The sequence below is a fragment of the Drosophila willistoni genome, unplaced genomic scaffold (assembly GCF_018902025.1).
Source record: "Drosophila willistoni isolate 14030-0811.24 unplaced genomic scaffold, UCI_dwil_1.1 Seg531, whole genome shotgun sequence".
Classification (NCBI taxonomy): Eukaryota; Metazoa; Arthropoda; class Insecta; order Diptera; family Drosophilidae; genus Drosophila; species Drosophila willistoni.
In genome coordinates this window covers 2,204,358-2,220,961 of record NW_025814459.1, presented here as the reverse complement: position 1 = coordinate 2,220,961, position 16,604 = coordinate 2,204,358, and the positions used below count along the sequence as shown (strand labels likewise).

At 38.4% G+C, this 16,604-nt stretch overlaps 1 protein-coding gene across 1 annotated transcript in view; it reads right to left on the bottom strand.

The window, feature by feature from the left end:
* The window catches only part of LOC26530201 (transcriptional regulator ATRX-like), a 518,978-nt gene that overhangs the window by 450,701 nt on the left and 51,673 nt on the right, over nt 1-16,604 (bottom strand). The window lies entirely within an intron of this gene.

The window sequence follows — 16,604 nt, the reverse complement described above, 5'->3', positions numbered from 1 at the left end:
AAGAGTCTTTTATTATTCCGCTTTTTAAAAAGGGTAGCAAATCGGATGTTACTAACTACCGTGGCATTGCCAAACTTTCGGCAATACCAAAGCTGTTTGAGAAAATTATTACGTCTTCCCTTCAACACCTATCCAGATCCACTATTTCTCTTTGTCAGCATGGATTCATGAAAGGTCGTTCGTCGCTTACTAACCTTTTAGAATTGACTACCCTTGTACACCATGGCTTCCGTAAAAAGTGTCAAACTGATGTTATTTATACTGACTTTAGTAAGGCTTTCGATACGGTTGATCATTCTATGCTTCTCGCGAAACTTAACATAATGGGTTTTTCCCCAAAACTGTTGGCTTGGTTAAAGTCATATCTTATTGGCAGAACCCAAAAGGTGTCTTTTCGTTCCTCGATATCTAAAAATGTTCGAGTTACGTCAGGTGTACCCCAAGGCAGTCATCTGGGCCCCCTGTTATTTACACTTTATAAATGATTTGCCTTTGGCCTTGGCTCATTCACGCGTGCTCATGTTTGCGGATGACGTCAAGATTTGTTATTCCTATAATAATCCTTCTTTCCAACAGTACTTGCAATCAGATCTCGATGCGTTCTGTGATTGGTGCCACGTTAATAAATTACACCTTAATGCCTCTTAGTGTTCTTTTATGACTTTCAGTCGTTAAGACTTAGGCGTGATGTTTGACCCAAAACTTTTATTTAATGTTCATATTTCTTCTATTGTCAATAGAGCATGCAGCCTTCTTGGCTTCATTAAACGTTGGGCCAAAGAATTTGATGATCCCTATGTAACAAAGGTTTTATACACTTCGTTAGTTAGCCCTACTCTAGAATATTGCTCGCCAGTGTGGAATCCGCAATATGATGTTCACCAGCGTAGTATTGAATCGGTACAGAAGCAATTCCTTAAGTTTGCGTTACGCGGTCTTAATTGGGACCCGAGTCTTCGCCTACCTTCTTATTCTAGCAGACTTCTTCTTATTAATCTTCCTTCACTTTACAACCGTAGGCTCGTTTTTGGCATTCTCTTTCTCCATAAACTAGTCAACGGCGAAGTCATTTCTACTAATTTTACGCTATATTTTTGTGTTCCCTCATGTCGGACCAGAAACTTTTTTCCTATTCACCTTAGTAGATGTCTGACTAACTACTCTCTTCACGAACCTTTTCGTGTTCTTTGCCAATCTTTTAACAACCTTTCTCACCTAATTTCTCCTGATCTTTCTGTCACTTCTCTTCGCGTTATACTTTTTAATCATCTACAGTGAAACCAATAATAATATTCTGGACTTGGATTGGCTGCAACTCATCCCTGACCACATTGGCTGTGACTCGGGGCATAGCTGGCACCTTATGCAAATAAAACACCTCCACCAGGTCGGGGATGTTTAGTTGTGTATATAGTTAAGCTATCTTTTTCAATTAATTACTATCTGTCTTTAGCTTAAGCTTTTTCGTCGACTGCTGTGTTAGTTGACGTAAATAAATAAATAAAGAAATAATCCCAAGATAATCAAACCAACAAAAAACAAAGTCACTGTTTTCGAAAGATCTTTCCTATGGGAGCTATATGATATAGTCACCCGATCTTGATCAAATTTGGCACAGTCGTTTATATGTGTAATTAACTCAACAATATTAAATTTCATGATCATAGCTCAGAAAATAACGAAGTTATTGAGAAAAGTCACTGTTCGTGACTTTGCCATTTGTATGGGAGCTATATGATATAGTGATCCGGTCCGGCTGAATCCGAGATATACAACGCCTGCAGTATATACAAGCCTACATGCAAAATTTCAGCTCTTTAGCTCTTACGGTCTAGGAGGAGTTTGCGTTGATCCAGGCGGACGGACGGACGGACATGGCTATTTGAACTCGTCTTGTCGTGCTGATCAAGAATATATATACTTTATATGGTCGGAGATGCTTCCTTCTATGCGTTGCACACCTTTGACCAAAATTAGTATACCCTTTATGCAAGGGTATAATAAACGTTATGCGTTGAGGGAAAAAATAAAAATCAAAAATAAAAGTTATTCTTGAGTTTATTTATTTATTTTAAAAATCAAAAATAAGAGTTAATTGAGGGTCTTTGTAACAATTATTATATCGATGATTTTTTCGATAAACATTTGGGAAATAATAATCATTTTCGGTCCCTGGTATTTAGTATATCTTACTCTTTCCCCAGTGCGATAGCCCTTAGCCTTAAGTATTTTCCTCTCTTTTCTTTGTAACAAATTAGTTTTAACTTACAGTACGAGAAGTGTGCTATCTCACTTATTACAAAAAAGAACAGAGAGAATCAAATAAAAATAATGAGAGCGTTCAGTTTGAATGGAGAGCTCACCAAATTCAGACGTGTTTTACTCGCGATACTATTGATATTATAATAACAATTTTTTTAATCAGAAAACTTTAATGATTGAAAACTATCAAATATTTTTGACAAGAACTAAAAATATTGGTTCCTAAATATCAAGGAACCGTTGCTAATAAGGTATGTCGGTCAGCTTGCTTTCTGTAATGACAATTTGTTAAATGATGCTATTATAATCGATGGCATTAGATAAAATGACCAACATAGCACAATTCGAGCCTAACTCAGGCATGTTCGCCATAATGAAAGTACCAAAGGCAAGGAACGCCGTTCGAGAAAATTAGTCAAGTCCTACAAAGATTATTAATTGAAACAATCGAATACAAACATCGGCAATTGACTCAACAATAACAATGTGAATAGGCAAGACAAAGCCACAGTTGATAATCGTATGAAATTAATGGAAGAACAAATGCTGGTAGTTTGTATATCTAAACAGAGATTAGCCGAGTATATACAGATGCCATCAATCATATCAATATCAGCATTTTTACTATCACCAGAGGAGCTATTTAAAACAACTTAAAAAGCAACTTCCACGCGGCCTTTAGATGCCAGATAAATAATACGTTTTAATCAAGGTTCTGAGAAAAAGGGACGTGCCTATGCATCGATAGTGTCGAGTACATACAAACCAACAAAACAAAAGTGCAATGAAGAACTACCGCTAGCCGCGAGTAATTGCCTCCCACGCTCGTTCTTATGAGTGAATGCCAACTTGAACGATTTAAGCACTCAGGTTTCTTATGCAGAAAGCAATAAAACATTGAAAAGAAAAAAAGAGACTAAGCCTGCGTTGGCGGTGCCCTGTCCAGCGGTACAGTGAAAGTTATAATCAAATAAAGTAACAAACAATTAAAAACGAGTACCAGTAAAACATATAAACAAATGTACGATGAAATGTTTCCGCCCATGGACGAAGATGCAACACCCATACTTTGCAGCCCTCAACTACTAAGTCTAGATACGAATAAAAAATCAAGCAGTATTCAACAAGCTTGCACAAACGTTCACAAAAAAAACCCAAAAATGTATACAGCCCACTGACGACCCCAAAAGTTGTTAGATCAAGCTCCCCCAAGCAATTCAACAACAAAACAATAGGTTCGAAGAATTATCTACCAATTCATCTGACGATTAAGATTTTGAAGATGACGAATTTGACGTAAGGCCCTCAACAAGTAAAGCGACCCTAAAAAACATACGAAAATTAGTGCAAACTACTGGCAAACAAAACACTAGCAATAAGGAAAGCAACAAGCATCAAAAAATTCTTCCAATTGTTATTCGTAACTTAGGAAACATTGTTAGTATCAGTATTAAAGTACAGGATATAACGGGTGTTTTTTTAAGCGTTTGGTTTTTAAAATTGAAATGAAACACACAAAATTTGAATATTATTGTTAAATTTTTATTTGAGATGATAAAACAATATCTGCCAATTACTTTTTAAAAATGACTTCATGTAAATGTTGGCCGCGACTGCGTTTCAAGTGATCAACACGGAAGGTCCAATTTTGCACCACTTTTTCCAGCATGCCTAACGGAATTTCGCCAATAACACGACTGATATTGTCTTCCAATGCACCAATTGACGCTGGTTTGTCCTGGTAAACCAATGACTTTACATATCCCCACAAAAAATAATCCAGTGGTGTAATGTCACATGACCGCGGTGGCCAACTGACGGGTCCAAAACGAGAGATTAATTGTTCACCGAACTCATCTTTCAATAGGTCCATTGTCTCACATGCTGTGTGGCATGTGGCACCGTCTTGTTGAAACCACATATCAACCAGATCATTATCTCTCATTTTGGGCAAAAAAAGTCTGTTATCATCGAACGATAACGCTGTCCATTGACAGTGACGTGGCGACCGTTATCGTCTTTGAAGAAAAATGGTCCAATGATACCGCCAGCCCATAAACCGCACCCGTCAGTTGGCCACCGCGGTCATGTGACATTACACCACTGGATTATTTTTTGTGGGGATATGTAAAGTCATTGGTTTACCAGGACAAACCAGCGTCAATTGGTGCATTGGAAGACAATATCAGTCGTGTTATTGGCGAAATTCCGTTAGGCATGCTGGAAAAAGTGGTGCAAAATTGGACCTTCCGTGTTGATCACTTGAAACGCAGTCGCGGCCAACATTTACATGAAGTCATTTTTAAAAAGTAATTGGCAGATATTGTTTTATCATCTCAAATAAAAATTTAACAATAATATTCAAATTTTGTGTGTTTCATTTCAATTTTAAAAACCAAACGCTTAAAAAAACACCCGTTAGTTGTAAACTATCAACCTAACTATATTCTACAATCTCTGGCAACTAAGGCCTTCGGCTTAGACGAAAACTACATCCATACACTAGCCCGGGATTCGAACACGGATCCTCGTTGTTCAGTTGACTAAATGACTGGGCCACTTAGATAACTCATCTACCTAAGACTGCAGGAAACATTGTAGCAAACCATAAGGAGGCAATGCAAATAAAAGTAGTCTGTAGACAACGCATCACGATTGAACTGCCTAGACCCTTCAACGACCTTGTCCAGTGCCACCAATGTCAGGACTTCAGAATGCCCAAAAAAGAAAGAGGAAACTCCAAAATGTGTCAACTGCAAGGGCAACCACACGGCAAACTACAAAGGCTGTGAGAGATACCAACTGCTCTATAAATCCAGTCTCCCGCAAAAACCAAAGCCAATTCTCATACCGGCTGGCCAGAACAGCTGGAACACAGGACTCTCGTACCCTCAAGTTACTAGTGTTGCTATTCAGATCAATCGAAAAAGCGAAGTTATTAAGCAACATCTTGCCATACAGCAGCAGCAAAGAAATGATATGTTGGAATTTATGAAAGAAATGCGTAATAGCTTCAATATGATGCTACAGCTGCTTCCACAGCAGAAGCAACTGATGCTTCACTGTAAATAATGTTCAAAATTGTTTTTTGGAACGCCAATGGCTTGCTCAGCAAACATCAAGATCTGGCGGAGGACCTTCAACGAAGAGACATAGACATAATGATGTTATCCGAAACATTTTCCATCCCAAAACGTAAAATTCTGGGATACACACACTATAATGCTCATAACAACCAATCCATTAGAAATGGCGGGGCTTCCATAATTATCAAAAATTCAATTAAACAGATACAATAATTACACAGCACTGACGACGATCGCAGTGCCCATATCACTGCACTCCCAAGCTTCAAGATTACCTAAATAAGTTCCAAGAATGGGCCAGACATTGGAGAATCGTAATTAACAGAAATAAATCCCAAAGCGCTACATTTATGCTACGTAGTGAAAACTGCCCCGAAGTTTCTACGAAGGACTCCCAATTCCACAAACCAGGCAAGCGACATATCTGGGAATGATCCTTGATAGAAGACTAACTAGGAAACCCCACATATCTACACTAGTAAAGAAGCACAACTACAGAATGAGCAGAGTAGCTGTTTTCAATTAGATCTAAGTGTACTTGTTTCAATACTATCATAATATAATGTATTACAAAACACTTTGTTTATTAATTCCAAAAAAAAAGACGTACAGACGACGAAAAGACAAAAGACATTAAACAATAATTAATTATATCTACTATTATCTAAAAACCAATACTTATCTTAAGACCAAATAAAACTAATATAAAACTATAACCGGGACTGTGTGTATTTGTAAGACAATGCCCCAGTCCCACACATTTTGGGGGCTCAACCTAAAAAGAATAAAACGTGAAAGAGAGGTGACCCACACATTTGGACTCAACCTAAAAGAAGTAAAAGTGATAAAGAGTTAAAAGTGTAAAAGAAGTAGCCCACACATATTGAGGCTTTACGTGAAAAAACTATAACTATAAAGAAATAGCACACATATTTTGTGAACTCAACCTAAAAAAAAAAGTAAGTATAACGGAAAATTAAAATAAAGTGTAAAGAGGTACAAAATTGAATAATACACATCTGTCTGAAAGTTTAATGAAAATGGTGAATAATGCTAAAAGTTGAATAAAAGTCGAAAAGGTATAAAAGAAAAAAATTCTTTTCTTAATTTCTTGGCAATTCCATCAGCCATAAAAAGCAATTTTTACCGCGTCGGTTTCCCATACACACACAGCATAAACGAAGAAAAACGAAACGAAAAATGGCACAGTTAAATGACTTTCAGTGTATTAGTAAGATGATTCGGCTGGAAAAGAGAAAGCATATCGTTCTGTTGCACAAGTTTATTTTTGAAAAAGCAAGAGATAGAAATAATAGAAAACGGATGCGCGAGTTCGAGGGCTATAAGTTTGCTAAGTCGGACAATTTGTGTATGATAAAGGTAATTATATTGCTGAAAATCTGTCAGATATGGATCTGGCTGTAATTTGTAATTTGCTTCGATTGCCTCACAATAAAAACGATTTAACGAAACACATATTTTGCAATTTAAAAAAGAATTCTTTGCTCAAAGATGCCGATTTTAAAACGAAAAATAACGACGAAAGTGAAGACGAAGAGCAGTGCTCGTTTGTTTAGTGGCGAAGATAATCTATCTATCGAAGCATGGGTCCAAGATTTTGAAGATGCAACTGTTATGTGTTGGAACGAGTTACAAAAATTTATTTTTGCCAAACGATCGTTAAAAGGCCTAGCAGAAATGCTTGCTAATAGTGAGCGAAATGTTACGAAATGGTTTAAGCTAAAAGTCGCACTTCTTGCTGAATTTAAATCAACAACAAATAGCGCACAGTTACATAAGTCAATGTCTGATACAAATATAAAGAAAACGAAAGTCTGCAGGAGTATTTTTTGTGCATGAAAGAAATGTCATCTCGCGGAAATATTGAAGACTGTTCGCTGATACAATATGTAGTCGATGGCATAGACGATACGGTGAATAACAAATCAATTTTATACGGGTCTAATAATATAAATGAATTCAAGCAGAAGCTAAAAATTTTTGAAATTATGCGCAAGAAATCGAAAAATGAAAACAAATATAACAATAATGTTGTCAAGCAGTATCCGAAAAACGACGATAAGTTTCAAGCAGTGCAAACAAAGAACTTAAATGTTTTAATTGCGGCGCCAAGGGCCATACATCAGTGAAATGCGATTATAAGAATAAGGGCAGAAAATGTTTTCAGTGTAATAATTTCGGACATATTGCTAAAGATTGCCCAACAAGCAGTGCCAAAAATGATAAAGCCAATACATGCAAAATTACGTCATCTCAAAATTTTATGTCTATTCAGGTTAAAATCGATAATATTAATTATAACGCGTTCTTAGACACCTGTAGCAAGTACAATTTAATATCTGAAGCAATGCTGAAAAACATGAATAATCCAATGTTGAGTGATTCTAACGTTTATTTAATCGGTTTCGGAAAGAAAAAAGACACAGACAAGATCAAAGCATCGGGTTCATTTAAATATACAGTCGATATTAACGGTGAGAAATACTGTTTGACATTTCTCTCAGTGGAGCAACAATTTATGGATGTGAAAATTGTTCTTGGCGAGGATTTCTGTAAGCAAGCGGAGGTTACAATCAGCTACAAAGGTCTAGGTCTAATGGTGACAAAAACCCAATGTTTAGAATCCGAAGTAAAAATTAAATGTGGAAATTCTGAAAATCAATGTGGATGACTCCAGTAAACAGCAGGCCGACATAGATCCAGCAGCAAGTAAAAGGGCTAAAGAAGCAGTTCAAAATTTGATACAGAATTATCATCCGGTAAGCGAAAAGTCAACAAATATTCAAATGCGACTAGTTATAAATATTGATAAACCGATATACGCACGACCTCGACGATTCTCATACGCAGAGAGATGAATCATTGACAATCAAACCGATCAATGGCTGAAGGATGGCGTAATTGAAATATCAGAGTCTGAGTATACTAGCCCAATCGTGCTTGTGAAAAAACGGGACGGATCAAATCGGTTATGCATCTATTATAGACGAATTAATAAAGTAATCATTAGAGATAATTTTCCACTTCCAAAAATGTCAGTGCCTTAAAACGAAAATTGAGTATTTAGGACACGTAATTGAGAACCAAAGTATAAGTCCATCCACATCGAAAACGCAAGCCGTGTGATCGTTTCCTATCCCGACTAATCTAAAACTATTACAGAGTTTCTTGGGATTAGTTGGATATTTTCGAAAGTTTATATTAAATTTTTCTCTGATTGCAAAGCCTCTAACGGATATGTCAAAACATGATGCATTGATTAATTTTGGTGAGAAATAGCTAGCTGCGTTTAACAAAGATGCTTATTACAGAGAAGCCAGTTTTGAAAATTTTTCATCTGCTACACGAAACGGAGCTTCATACGGACGTCTCAATCGACGGATTTGGCGCAGTCCTTCTCCAGAAGTCGCCAGAAGACATGCAGTTTCATCCAGTGCATTATATGAGCAAAAAAACGACAGATGCCAAAAAGAAGTTCACCAGTTACGAAATAGAAATCTTAGCTGTTGTAGGAGCATTAAAGAAATTTCGAGTTTATTTACTAGGACTACGCTTCAAACTTGTTGCAGATTGCAATGCTCTAGCTAAAACTATTCAGAAAAAATATCTATGCACACGGGTAGCTCGTTGGATTCTCCAAATGCAAGAATTTCAATATGACGTCGAGCACAGAGCGGGCACTCGAATACACCATGCTGATGCACTCAGTCGTGTACCAATGATGATGATCAGCGAAACCAGTAAGCATAGCAGAATAAAGCATCTGCAAGCTAAGGACGACCAGCTAGTATGCAACGAGAACTAATAAAAGAGGCCCACGATCATGGTCATTTTTCCATCAAGAAGACACGAGAGATCATTGGAAAAGAATATTTCATACCGAATCTGGAAGAGAAAATAAAAAGATGTATAAGCTGTTGCATAAGATGTATCGTGACTAACCGCAAGCAATGAAAACAAGAAGGAGAGCTTCGTCCATTATACAAAGATGAACAACCGCTAATGACCTACCATATCGATTTTTTAGGACCTCTGGAATCAACGCATATAAACACATAAACGTATAAACATATCCTGGCAGTCATCGATAGTTTTACCAAGTTTTGTTGGCTGTATCCAACAAAGCCGACTTCTACAAAAGATGCAGTTTTACGACTACAGGAGCAAGGTTTTTGGCCATCCATCCCAAATAATATCGGACAAAGGATCAGCTTTTTCTTCGGAAGAATTTGACTTGTACTGTAAAAGCGAAGGCATAAAACATCGTCTCATCACGACGGGACTTCCTCGAGCGAACGGCCAAGTAGAGAGGCTAAATACTACAATCATTGCAGTACTTTCTAAACTCTCAAGCGACGATCCAAGAATATGGTACAAATTTGTAAATAATGTCCAGCAAGTCATCAATTCAAATTTTAGTAGAAGTATAAAAACAACTCCTTTTGAGCTGCTTACGGGAACAAAGATGCGATTAAATTCTGATATCAAAATCAAGGAAATGATAGAAGACGAAATGATTCAACACTTTAATGATGAACGAGATAAACAACGTAAAGAAGCAAAGCAACATATTCTACAAATTCAAGATGAAAACAAAATCAGGTACAACTTACGACAAAGAGCAGCATCGAAGTATAAGATAAGCGATTTAGTTGCCATCAAAAGAACCCAACTTGGTCCTGGGTTAAAGCTAAAGCCGAAATATCTTGGTCTATACCGGATTATAAGGGTAAAATTCAACGACACCTACTACGTGGCAAAAGACTCTGTGTTCAGCGAAGGCCCAAGGCAGACGAGCACTTGCGCTGAGTATATAAAACCATGGGTTTATTCGTAAGACAATACCCCCAGGTCCCACATATTTCCGGACAATAAATTTGACATTTGTAGGAGCAGTTGGCACAATGTGTTTTGTTTGCTTTACAATGACAAATGAGTGCACGTATTAATGATTAAACTTACACAATTTTATACAGTTTGTAAATAATTAAATTCTAACAAATGAACCTCTTTACACAATTTGTGCTCTACTAATTGCCTTTGCATTGTTAAGAAGCGAATCTTCGAATCGTTAGATTCCAATTTTTCGGTTAAGCTACTACCATAGAAATTATTCGTCGGTGTTTGGTATCAAAATAGTCGGAATTTCCTTTCTCGTTGAAAAGCACAAAAAAATCGCTTTTGTTGCCGATCTTTCCCCCTCGCTTTTAATCTGGTACATGTTTATTGTTTAGTTGGTCCGCATTGCACACGCAATTTGCTAAGGTATACACATTTTTTATTTCGTTTACATAAAATACCCTAGATTTCGGCCCAGTTGGTAGGGTATATACATTTTTTGTACCATTGATCATAAATACCCTATATATGTTCTCGGTTAACATCATAGTTACTGATTGTCAATAAAATTTCGTCCGCTGTAAAACATATATATTTTTTTTATTTAGATAAATTACAAATTTCAATGAAAACTTGCAATTTAGCCGGCTCGAGTCAATCTTCCAAAAGAAGATTATTTCAAAGATAGCGCAAAAAGGTGAGCAGGTTGTTTGTATAGCTATTTTAAGAACCACCAAGTTCTATCATCAGCAGACTTTGCTAAAGAACTCCAGAATTACAATAGCCATACCATGTCTTCAACGCTAAAACTAGTTGGGAATGTTGCAACTAAATGAAGCGAAAGTTGGCAAAGCCTATAATACCTGCAGACCTTTTTGTGCTATCTTTAAAATAATCTTCTTTTGGAAAATTGACCTCGTGCCGGCTAAATTGCAAGGTTTCATTAAAGTTTTTAATTTCTCTAAATAAAAAAAATATGTTTTACAGCGGACGAAATTTTATTGACAATCAGTAACTATGATGTCAACCGAAAAGATAAATTTATTTTTGCTTCCCTTTTTGCTTAAGCGAAGCACGGCACGCATACACATACATTTTATGTAGCGTTTCGTCTGTGTATGTATGCGTCTACTCTGTTGATTTGATGATGACGCAAGCAGGGCTGCCGACAGCGGTTGTGCCGAGGTCTGAGGTTTTATATACAATACTATCACCAACTACTATTACCAATAAATTTCATGGGGATACTCCAATTTTTATGAAAATGTTTCTTCTAGAGCTATATGATATAGTGATCCGATCCTGACAATTTTCATTCCTTATTTTTCCCGGGTTATAAGTAGCTCAAATCCCAAGTTTCATCCCATTAGCTCTTAAGACGGCTGAGTAAAACACGTACGCACAGACGGACGTACGAACGTATAGACGGACATGGCTATATCAACTCAGCTTCTCATGCTGATCAAGATTATATATACTTTATGGGGTCGGAAACTTCTCTTTCTGTGCGCTACAAACATGTGACCAATTTTATAATACCCTCTGCAAGGGTATAAATATTTCCGAGCTGTTCAGCCTTTCTAAGATGATACATCCATCAGCTGCAGCGTTTAGGAATCTAGCTGACACTGGAGACGAAAAGGTGATCTTAAATGCAATTTTTATTTACTTACAATTAGTTATGAACAAAGATGATTCACAAATAAAGCGCAAATGGGAATAGCAGCTTTATGCGACAAACCCGTCGTGGAAAGAACGCGAGGCCACACTAAATCTCTGTCTCTGTTAAATAAGAAAGTTGGCGATAAGTCCCCAAAATGTTTGTATTGGAATTCCGAAGACCATAGTACTACCAGTTGTCTGTCACATTCAGCGTTGTCAGTGAAACAACGGTTCGATTTTGCAAAAACCGCTCTGCTTTATATTCACTATCTTCGGAAGTGGCGCACTGTCGCTATGTGCAAAGCAACAATCCATGCAGTTACCTAGAGAAGAGTGTCCAATCGACTTGGGATCGCTAAATCCAAGTTAAGAAATTGCTACACACTGTGTCGAAGCCACGAGTGAATCGCAGTAAGGTATGATTGGACTTCTGAATCCTGAACTCCATTTTGTCATTTCAGTCACCTCCAACCGTTAATACCACTGGGTGGAAAATACCTTACAATCTGAAATTAGCTGACTCACACTTTTATAAGCTGCAAAAAATAGATATGCTTATTGGAGCAGAGGACTTCCAGTCGATCGGATTCGGAAATAACTCTACATTGGATACAGTCACACCCATCGACACTGGCTACGTTCGTTTCGAACAGGGTGGCTGAAATTCAAGAGTGGTCATAGAACGTAGTTTGGCGTCATGTGCCAACAAAACAGAACCCAGCTGACATAGTGTCACGAGGTTCCAGAATTTCTCGGTAGACCTCAATATGAGTGGCCTTTCAACGAGTATGTCCACCTCTCGGACAAAGCGCGCAAGTTGGAGGGAAAAAAATCAGCTGTCATGCTGACTCTTAGGGTTGACGAGAACCCTCTCATCGAGTCCTATTCGTCACATGCAAAGTTATTACGGGTGTCCCGTTTCATCTGTAGATGTAAGAACAAATCGATCATGTTTGATTTCATTTCATAAAATTATTGATATATTGCAAAATAAAGAATTTCGAGAATATATTGAAATAGTTCGTAAGAGCGCCAAAGTGGGTTAGAAACTTCAAGAATTGACCCCCTTTATACACGAGAGTTGAGAGTTGGGGGCGACTTGTAAACGCTCCTATTACATATGATGCAAAATGTTCCCTCATTTTATCAGAAGCTATGTCCGTTATCTACATTGATCGAATTGTTATGTTGGTCCAAGAGCTTTGGTGAGCACCCTGCGTGAACAGTTGTAGGTTGTCAACGGTGCAGAAGTCTGTAGTCAGACAGTAATGTCTTGTGTCTTACGTTTCAAGTACAAGTCACGACTTATGATACAAATAATGGGAAATTTGCCGGCAGACAGAGTTAGAGAGCTCCACCAAGTGTGCTAATCGGTTGTCGCAGAAAAATGGCATGATTTTTTCATTTATTTCTAAGAAAAAATAAGACTAACTAACGGTAAACTTCCAAAGCATGCTATTTGTTTTTATACTAAGTACAAATGCAGAAGAATGATAGAAAAATATAAAGAGCATGATAGAGATTTACAGTTACCTGTTATTTATATTTCCAATGAGAGGTAACAGGGTGTGCTAATCGGTTGTCGCGCAGTGTAGGTTTAAGAAAAAAATTGCTAAACATTTGCCCAGGGAAAAAAATTGAGATAACCATACTTACGCTTTATATCATGTATCTAAATACCAAAAATTTACAATTTCTTTATAAGATTACTTGAAACTCAAAAACACCAAAGGCACTAACGGAGTGGCCACCGCTGTATGTACAGCTGTGTTCACAAAAACAGCAGTGCCCTCTTAAGCTTTGACTTCAAAATTGATCAATCATATAAAAAATACTTTAAATTCACCAATCTTTTATAAATTTATAAATTATATTTGTTTAAGAAAATGAATACCACTGTGGGATGAAAAGGAAGTGCTCCATTTTCAGAAATAAGCAGGGTAGTAAATAATGACAAATTTGAAGAGTTTTTATAATAAACTCTGCTAAGTAATTGGTGGACCGTTAAATGACGGGACTTCGAATAAGGAATAAAAAAGCGCTCGCTTTCAAAGATAATTTTCGTCTATATTTTTATTTCCATAACTTTAACTAACGAGGCAGAGCGAGCAAGTTCGCTCCATGCGACTCCCACACACATAGCGCTCATCTGTGCCAACACCACCCCTTGGAGGGCAAAAAAGCCTTCAAAAAAACGGCAAGGATGCCAACTTGTGCCACCACCACTGCTGCCATCTACTGCTGCGTCGGTAGGTTCGGCTCTGAGACAAGGACGAGGTCTCCCATGGCGATGTTGGGTATCCGCTCGTTTCACTTGCCTCGCTTTTGGAGCCCTAGCATATATTACCCGGGCGAGGTGAGGTGGACGCAGTTCGGGAAATCGCATCAAGAAGCGGATGCGAATTCGCGTTCATACCACCAAGAGCTCCGTATTTTGGGGGACGGCGAGCCCATAACACCTGGGCACCTGTTGGTCAGAGGACCGTTGAGGGCACCACGGGACTCTGGACCAAAAATGTGTCAGCGGCTAATTGAAGCGATGGCCCGGGTAATATATGCTAGGGCTCCAAAAGCGAGGCAAGTGAAACGAGCGGATACCCAACATCGCCATGGGAGACCTCGTCCTTGTCTCAGAGCCGAACCTACCGACGCAGCAGTAGATGGCAGCAGTGGTGGTGGCACAAGTTGGCATCCTTGCCGTTTTTTTGAAGGCTTTTTAGTTCTCCAAGGGGTGGTGTTGGCGCAGATGAGCGCTATGTGTGTGGGAGTCGCATGGAGCGAACTTGCTCGCTCTGCCTCGTTAGTTAAAGTTATGGAAATAAAAATATAGACGAAAATTATCTTTGAAAGCGAGCGCTTTTTTATTCCTTATTCGAAGTCCCGTCATTTAACGGTCCACCAATTACTTAGCAGAGTTTATTATAAAAACTCTTCAAATTTGTCATTATTTACTACCCTGCTTATTTCTGAAAATGGAGCACTTCCTTTTCATCCCACAGTGGTATTCATTTTCTTAAACAAATATAATTTATAAATTTATAAAAGATTGGTGAATTTAAAGTATTTTTTATATGATTGATCAATTTTGAAGTCAAAGCTTAAGAGGGCACCGCTGTTTTTGTGAACACAGCTGTACATACAGCGGTGGCCACTCCGTTAGTGCCTTTGGTGTTTTTGAGTTTCAAGTAATCTTATAAAGAAATTGTAAATTTTTGGTATTTAGATACATGATATAAAGCGTAAATATGGTTATCTCAATTTTTTTCCCTGGGCAAATGTTTAGCAATTTTTTTCTAAAACCTACACTGCGCGACAACCGATTAGCACACCCTGTTACCTCTCATTGGAAATATAAATAACAGGTAACTGTAAATCTCTATCATGCTCTTTATATTTTTCTATCATTCTTCTGCATTTGTACTTAGTATAAAAACAAATAGCATGCTTTGGAAGTTTACCGTTAGTTAGTCTTATTTTTTCTTAGAAATAAATGAAAAAATCATGCCATTTTTCTGCGACAACCGATTAGCACACTTCCTTTTTTGTGTGGATTTTTGTGTGAAAGCTGTCGGATCTGACTTATTATTTAATTAGATAAATTTTGAATTAAATAAATCGAAATTACTTAATTATGGGAAAAAGCAAAGCAGTTAGATGAGGCAGACTCACGAGACTCTGCGGCTAAAATCAAGCAAAAATCAGGTTTTTTTTTTTTGTAATTCGTTTATTAAGAAAAGAACAACAATTAGCGATAGATTTAGGTAACAACAAAGAAAGAAGAAAGAAAAGAAGGAAAGTTCAGGAGGATAAGATGCCATCGGGAACCTGCGGGACTGCCGTGGGGTATTGCTTCGCAGGACGATGACGGGCCTATTATGCCCCTCCTGCGTTTCTTAGGCGTTCCAGTCGGCGCAGCGTACCCATGGTATTTGCTGCGTATATGCAGACCGCAGACCACTTCTCCTGGCTCTCAATCATTGCTGGGACCAGGTTCTCAACTGTGGGCGTCCGTCCTAGAATGGCCTCTAGTTCGAGTCTCTCTGCCGAAAATCTTGGACAGCTGAATATAACGTGTTCCGGGTCCTCTATCATGCCATTCCGACAAAGCGTGCATTCGGGGCTACCGTCTTTGCCAAAACGGTGAAGGTATGACCTGAAGCAGCCATGACCGCTCAGAATTTGTGTTAATTCGAATGTTACTTCGCCACTTTGTCTGGAAAGCCAATCCGTTAGGTTAGGGATCAGCCTATGGGTCCATCTTCCCTTTGTAGAAGTGGACCATCTGCGTTGCCACTCCTCCATACTTGCTCGTCTGGCCGCTGCTTTTGCTGCGCTTTTTTCCGCCTGCGTCCATGCCACGGTTTGTCTCCTAATAAATATGAACTTCGCTTCGCGTGCTAGCAGATCGATTGGAGTCATCCCAGCTATAACCAGAGCCGCCTCGTCCGATACAGTTCGGAAGCCACGACAGACCCGAACCGCTGTCAGTCGATATGTAGACTCCATCCCGCGCCGATATGTTGGTTGCTCCATCGCGGATGCCCATACAGGTGCACCATATAGCATGACCGACCTTAGTACCGACGCTAGCAGTAGCCGTTGCATTTGTCTTGGGCCCCTGTTGTTGAGCAGGATGCGATTTATAGCTCGCCCATATAGCATGACCGACCTTAGTACCGACGCTAGCAGTAGCCGTTGCATTTGTCTTGGGCCCCTGTTGTTGAGCAGGATGCG